General features: G+C 40.7%; 1 protein-coding gene and 1 long non-coding RNA gene across 2 annotated transcripts in view; one reads left to right on the top strand and one right to left on the bottom strand.

Moving 5' to 3' along the window:
* LOC105355327 (NACHT, LRR and PYD domains-containing protein 12-like) overlaps window positions 1-7,563 on the bottom strand; it is a 1,049,862-nt gene that overhangs the window by 775,884 nt on the left and 266,415 nt on the right. The window lies entirely within an intron of this gene.
* LOC110013924 lies at window positions 2,557-3,924 on the top strand. Its single transcript, XR_002874742.1, has 3 exons — window positions 2,557-2,590; window positions 2,673-2,795; window positions 3,520-3,924. It is a non-coding gene; the product is annotated as an uncharacterized LOC110013924 (long non-coding RNA).

Genomic DNA, 7,563 nt, shown 5'->3' with positions numbered 1-7,563 from the left:
GTCGGTTCCAAAAGACCGGATATGAGTTGGCGTAATTACGCTCGACTTGGTAACCCTGGGTTAACGCACGGTACATAAAGACATTCTCAATAGATCGCCGATTTCTGGAGTCACCATGGAAACGCGTGGTGAAAAAAAAAGAAAGCGCTGTACTTAAGTGAGACGGAGTCTGGGATTTTAATGATGGCGGAAAAAAATTACAAGTCCATCAAAAAAGTAACATGGCTGAAAAATAATTTAATTTAGTTAAATTAATTCAAACTCAAAAATTGTTTATACAACTCAAATTTACGTATTTATCTAACTAAATGTCAAATTAGTCCATTAATCTTTTTTCCATCTTAATTACTTATATTTCTTGAACTTTCATATGTCTAAGTTTGAGCCGGCAGATATGCTCATTTTTATAACAATAAAAAGAACGGGAAAAAAATGCATGGAGTGCAAAAATTCATTAAAGAATTTTCCGTCAATGTCATAATATGTTTAGGTGGTAGGGGTGCTATATAAACTCATCATCCTCTCCCTTACTTTCACTCATGGTGCAGAGACGTAAGCATAGTAGGACAAAATAGCTCGGCAAAACACGGTGATACACAGTAAAACAGCTATACAACTAAAATCATTTTGTAAAAAACCCACACTTAAACCCAAATCCGTCCAGACAGGCAAAGGGAATGATATCCCAGAATCCCTTGCGGTGCCGATCTAACGGCAGCACCAAAGTTACACCTACTTAATTGAATTAATTTGAACGAAAGGAAAATAATTGTCTGAAAACTACGTGTTATTTTTAAGGTGACCTAAAAAAAAAAAAGATCTATCTTAACTGAAGCAAATAATTAAGTTAGATCAAAGTAAAAAAGTTTATCTTTCCAACATCCATATGTGGTCTTATCACCCTCTCATGGTGGAAAAAGTATTAACTGAGCTTTTTCATCCACTAAGTCATCTTTAAATGGACACGCCATGCTGCTTCCCCTCTCTGTAAACAAACTAAGCTTCAACTGAACCTGCTCCAGACCAGGTTATGTTCAGAGCATGAGTTGCCATGGTAACTTGACCTACCCTGAAACATACCTCCATTTCTGGAACCGAAAACTGAGGTTATCAACTTCCTTAGCCTCAAACTTATCGTGGGAGCTAGCATAACCTGCTTTCTGGAATACCCCCCAGGACTTTCTTCTTCTTCATGGTGAGTTTTTGTGTTTCTTTTGTCTTCTCCACTCATGATGAAGGCCGTGACGTGTCTGTGTGTTCTCCTCTGTGAGGAAGAAGAGCAGCAGAGGAAGAGCTCAGAATGAACTTTGTTTTTAACTTGTTCTTCTGTTCAAAAAGAAAAGAGTTCTTCCAAAAAGCAGCAGCTAAAGGTCACTGCAGGTCACCTTTCTGACAGAAACAGCACAAACACACAAAGAGACCGCAATGCAGCTGTCAGATCTGCCCTGAAGGACAAACTTTGAGTTCTGCTGGATCCTTGTTCATCAAAAAAACAGTTGTTGTCTCTGCTCCACCCTTCCTCTCAGCTCACATTCTAATGACATTCCAGTGATGAGTTCCAGAGAGGCTGTGGAAGCTCCTCAGTGCTTTGATCTCTGCTGAAGAAGGTTGTGAGGCTCTCAGGTCCTCAGTGCTGAACAACTGCATGTTTCCAATCCTCTCAGTACTGAGATCTCCTTCATTTCTGAACTTCTGACATGATTCTGATGGAACAAAGCTGGGAGCTCCTCTCTGATTGGTTCTTCCTCAAACATCATTTCTTCATCATCTGTTCTGTAGTTAGAATCAATTCACCTTCAAAGGTTCTCCTTACAAAGCAGAAGGTCACATGACCTCACCTTTCTCCAGCTCTTCTGCAGTCACTGAGATCAACAATGTGTCAATCAGCTTGAAGATCCGCCCCTCCTCTCACCTGCTTTCATGTTTCTTCTTGATCCTGTTCTCTCTCTTTAGTTCAGGAAATCTCAGAGTTCTGATCCTCAGCTTCTTTCTGTCTGGAGGTTCTTCTCAGCTCTGCTCTCAGCATCTTCATCAGGGATCCATAGTTCTTCATCAAATCACTGAATCCAGATCTGCTCAGCCTGCAGCTCTCTGCTCCTTTCTGCATCTCAGAGGAAGAATTCATGTCTTTCTTTCTTTTCTCTTCATTCTCTGATTACTGTCTGTTTTTCTTGATGCTTCATGTTTCCTGAATTGTAGAAACAGGAAGTTTGTTGTTTCTTTGTCAAAGTGACTGAATGGAAATGTTGCTGCTGCAGCTCCATGTCTCCACCTGGTGGAGGGAGAGCAGAAGTGCACAGCTGATGGCAGCTTCCTCTGCCTCCCACTGCTGTCTGACTGCATTCACCTGAACCTGAGAGGAAACACAAGAGAGGAGCCAATCAGTGGAGGAGCAGCTGATCTGTTGGTGAAGGAGGATCAGAGCTGATGATGAGGAGGGTTTCCTGTGCATGTGAAGGAGGAAGGTGTGTGTGAGCTGATGTGGATCCAGTCAATCCAGCAGCATGGATCAGTGGGAGGAACCACAGGAGGGAGCCCCTCCCTCTAAAAGCAGAGATGGTAACCATGACAACCAGAGCAAAGCTCAGAGGTGAGATGAACATCTCCAACTGTCCATGATCTTCTCCATGTCAGAGCTCAGGACTCACACCAGCAACCTTCATTCTTCACAGGAACCAACCTGGACCTGGACCTGGACCTGGACCTGGATCTAAATCCAGCTGGGGGTCCAAAAGGAGTGACATGTCAAAGGATTTACCAATAACCTTCAAGGACATCCATTCAGGAGTGGAACAGTGAGTGTTTGTCAAATATATGTTATGGTGTAATGGATGGACAATATTTGATCGATTGGAGTTTTATTCCTACAGTGACAATACCTGCACGCAGTGTCACACAGTTATCAATGAGACAGTTTTACCAGACTGTCTCATTGCAAATCAGTCTGTTCAATGGTTCAACATGGAAGATAATCTGATGAACCTCCGTAACAGAAGACATTCGTAGGAGGCTGGATTCTAGTTCAGATGATCAACAGTTTTCAGATGAAGGACTTGAGGTCTGGTTCAGTTCTGGATCTCTCTGATCAGACTCACTTGGAGCATCATGTGTGTGATGAGATCTTTTCAGTTGAGTCTTCTGAGAGTCTCTGAGAGACATCAGAGATGTTGGAGAAGAAAACATGTTGACTGCTGACTCTGACTGACAGCAGCTCCAGTCTAATGAGAAGAATCACTGCAGACTCCTAGGATTCAGATTTTCATGCTTTCCAAACATCACATTGTTCTAGTTTGACTTTCTGCTCTCAGAATTTCTACATTTCTACATGGAGAATTGGAATCAGCTTTTCTAGAAAAAAGTCTGGATTGACTGACAGAAAATGCTGAAACCTGGAAACTGTTGATCCAAACATGTCATGTTATTCCAGACTAAACAGCTCAGTCTGTGTTCATGTCAAAGTCCATCAGCTGTTCATGAAGAAGCAGATCCTCCAACACTCTGATGGTTTTGTGTTTGCAGAGGTCAACAGGTCACACAGAGAGTCCAGTCTGCAGCCTCCAGCTGTGGATCCATGAAGAGTGACAGGTTCAAAGATCATCCTCCAGGCTTCAGAACTGAACCAGGACCTTCGGACTCACAGTAAGCAGTTTCTAGTGAACAGAGATCTGTCAATTAATCTTTTTCCACAGAAAGAATTTAGAGGAGATTTTGTTGTTGGAGAGAAACCAAAACAGTAACTTTAGCTCCAAATCCCAAACAGTCTTTAAAAATGTCAGGTATGATGTCATCATTCTCTGATGGTTTGAAGTCCTTCAGGTCACTGAGTGAACAGAATTCATTCAAATGAAAGTGGTTTTCTGAGATGTTATACATCATTCCAGATAGAGCTGTGACAGTGTCGGATTTTTGATCACCGCGGTGATGAACCACCAGGGGGCGCGGTGTCGCGGTTAACCGCAGCCCCCCCCCCTAAAAAAAACAAAAAAACAAACACAAAATCCCCAGGCGGCTGCATCAGAAATAAATACAATTACAACCTACCATTCTTTATTAGCAAATAACAGTAACAACTAACTACTACCTATCTAACTAATGAACTAACTATAGGTGTTGTAGATTGACTGTGACTTTGTGAGCGCAGAGCCAGCGTGTTGATTCTTCTGCTCTCTAGCTGTATGTGAGGCTTCACCTGTGCTCTCTGGTACAGACTTCTAAGAATTTTATCTATTGCCCATTAATTGGCATGAAGCCTGACACCCATGAAGAACGCGGGGCAGGAGGCTCTGCCTTTGTTTACACAGACACGTAACGTTGCGCTGCAAAAAATAGTTCCCAAACAAAAAATGTAGTGAAATTCATGGAAATATAACAGCGCGCGTTCATGTTTGGTGTTACAGTGAGACTGACAACAATAGTAACCCCCCCCCCTCCCCCAACACAAAATCCTCCGGCGGGCGGCCGTGTCGCGCACTTAAGAACGCACGCAGCTTGTAATGGAAATGAATAATTAGAATGCAGTACATTTGTCTAATTTTCTCGCAAGACAGAAGCTTCTTTTGTAGAATGAGGATGTGTGTGTGTTTCTGAAACAGCGCACTTGTGTGTAAGTAGAGTGCGCACGTGCCTCGTGCTTCTCTAAGAGACAGCGACAGCCGCGCGCGCGCACAGGCGGGTGCGACGGATGGAGAAGGAGAAGAGTGAATAAAGGTTTCCCATAGAAAACCTTGAAGTCTGTACACAGGACTAGCAGAGAAGTAAATTATCAGTAACGATGAATGTGTTTAATGTGTTTATTATAGTTCCAATCACGCACCATATGCAAAACTTAAAAAAAAAAAAAAAAAAACGGTTATCGTCACAGCCCTAATTCCAGATCTAAGGTTCACTTATCAACTAAAGCACAAGGTCTGAAGGTCAATGAGAAATTTTCACTGAACTGCAGAAATTCAAAGAGTTTGCAGCATTTCTGGCTAAACTGTTGGCTCCTCCCACTTTCTGTCATTTTTGTTCTTCTGCTCCAAAATGGTTTCAAAGATCAGAGGTAGTGTAAGAGTCCTCTGGAGCTCAGGAACCCTCAGAGAAAGTTGGTGAAGACTGAGAGTTCAGAATCCCAAACAGACAGCAGAGCTTTGATCTGAATCTGAAGAAGATCAGAGAAGATCTGAGAGTCTGAGAGCAGAAATGTTGGAGACACCTTTAACAGAAATGAATCTTTTCATACTTTCTGTTTTGTTCAATGTTTGGATCAGGAATAAAACATGGAACAGTTTTGATTTGAATTTGAAATGGTTTATTTCAGGCAATCACATAGGAATAATACACAAAAACAATACAATTATCAGTTGTACATTCATACAGTAACTAATCAAACTTAGGATAATTAGAGATATTAATAAATATTGCTTGAAAGGGAGTGGAAGGAAGCGAACTTATATAATCCTACCCCTGTTCAACGGTAACCATTTTATTACGTGATTTATCAATATCCTGTTCCTAGCTTTTATCAGACAGAATTAAGAATCTTGAAATATCAATGAAGCACATGACAAAGATGAATTACTTAATTATTATGTAAAAAATAACTTTTAGAAATCAACATGGCAATGAAGTATCCAAATATATGCAGATTATGTTACTTATTAAAGTCATTGATATGATTAAAATATAACACTATATCAGTAATATAGACATAACACTGTTTCAGGAATTTTCATAGCAAAATTTGGTCAAGTATCAAAAGTTAAAAATATGTGCATATTAGGATAAAACATGAATCAATTTATCAATTTTTTTGGAGCAAGTGAAGTAATATCCTTAAAAGTCAATCAGTTTAACCATTTTCAATAATTGATTAATCATTAGTTTTATTTTTTTATTTTTTTGTATTTTTATTTTATCTATTTTTCTTTTCATGATAAAGTAATGCTGTGAAGTAAAATAAAAAAGGGTCCATATTTTGTTGAATGACCAAGGTTGGCATTTCTTCTTCTGCTGATTAACAGCCGTTCTTCTGGGTTTAAACAGTTAATAGTTCTCTTCGATGTTATGTCTGCAGACATTAGATTCAGGTCCATATCCTTCTTCAGCTGATATCAGCGGCGCTGAAAGTTGAGGTCAAGTTGTCTGCAGGTCAGAGCTTTGGTGTTAATCAGGTCACTTCAGACTTTTGGAGAAAATGATGAATCCAGGCGTCATATTCCTTGAAGATATTTCAAGAAGATCAAACACTTCTCAAAGTCCTTCATGGTGTTCACAACCAGAACCTTGGACCGGTCCGGTGGACCGAGTAGTTTGACGTAAATCCTGCAGCCTGTAACCCAAGTGTTTTCAATCTGCTTCTGCTTCCTGAGAAGCCGTGCATGTTTTGGAATTTCAGCATTCCTTCTGGTCAGATGGTCGTTCAGATAAACAGCAGATCCTTTCAGATTTCTTCTTTGGTTCATCAGAGCTAGCTTGTGTTTTTGATTCACAAACCTGATGATGATCGCTGGTTTATCCGTCTCCTTTCTCCTGGGGAGCAGGTGGCAGGTCTCGAAGGTATTTAGATCCAGGGAAATCCCTTTACACGTGAGAAATTATTCCACTTGGTGTTCCAGAGACTCTCCATCGCTCTCCGTTTCAGGACTGCTAGCGCTATTAGCATTAGCAATGATAACTCCAGCTGCATTTAGCTTTGCTCAAGGTTCGATCGGTACTCCAGTGAGAATGACATTATTCATCCTTACTTGTTGTTCCACATCGTCCAGTCTTTTCTCCAGAATGTCGACCCGGTTTTCTCGTTGCTCGTTTTTAGCGCGGAATCTTCGGAAATCTTCCATTAGCTCCAAGATCGGCGTTAGCTTGGCTGTCACTTGTTCCATTGAGGGATACAACGCAGCTTGGATTTCATCAAGAGACTTTTTAAGGTCTTCGTAGTCCTGGTTTTTCTTACGGGCCATGGTCAGCTCTCTTTTGTGCTGTAACCTGGAACCAGTGTCTTTTTTTTTTAATAAAAAAAGACACTTTAATAAAAGTCTTTCATAAAGTTAATTGTATGATTAACAACAGAAAATATAAAATATTGATGCGTAATTGTTTGTGGTCATTCAAACTACAACTTCTTTTGTAACTCATCAACAAACTTAAACATTGAATTCTTCATTTTCTTCTGGTCAAAATGAGAATCAATGATCCAGTTGACTGTAACTCTGATTCATCTGTGAGTCAGAATGAATGTTGGAATCATTGCTGTTCTGAAAACCAAACACCTTCACGAAAGAAACTCACTTCTTTTTTTTTTTTTTTTTTTTTTTTTTTTCTTTTTTTTTTAACTTGTCCTGTCCAACAGCTAGGCAAACAGATGAGAGCTGAGGGCCTCTTGTGTTAGGGTTAGGGTTAGGGGTTAGGGTTAGGGTTAGGGTTAGGGTTAGGGTTAGGGGTTAGGGTTAGGGTTAGGGGTTAGGGTTGGATGTCCAAGCACCCCCCCTACCAAGGACCCTACATGTCTAAGGTGCAAATAAAACCGAAAGAGGGGGGGCCCACTCCATACGGCAACCATAGGAGGGGGGCCACTCCCAAGTAGCC

Source organism: Oryzias latipes, chromosome 2 (assembly GCF_002234675.1).
Source record: "Oryzias latipes chromosome 2, ASM223467v1".
In the NCBI taxonomy this organism is placed as follows: Eukaryota; Metazoa; Chordata; class Actinopteri; order Beloniformes; family Adrianichthyidae; genus Oryzias; species Oryzias latipes.
This window is presented reverse-complemented; position numbering and strand designations above follow the sequence as displayed.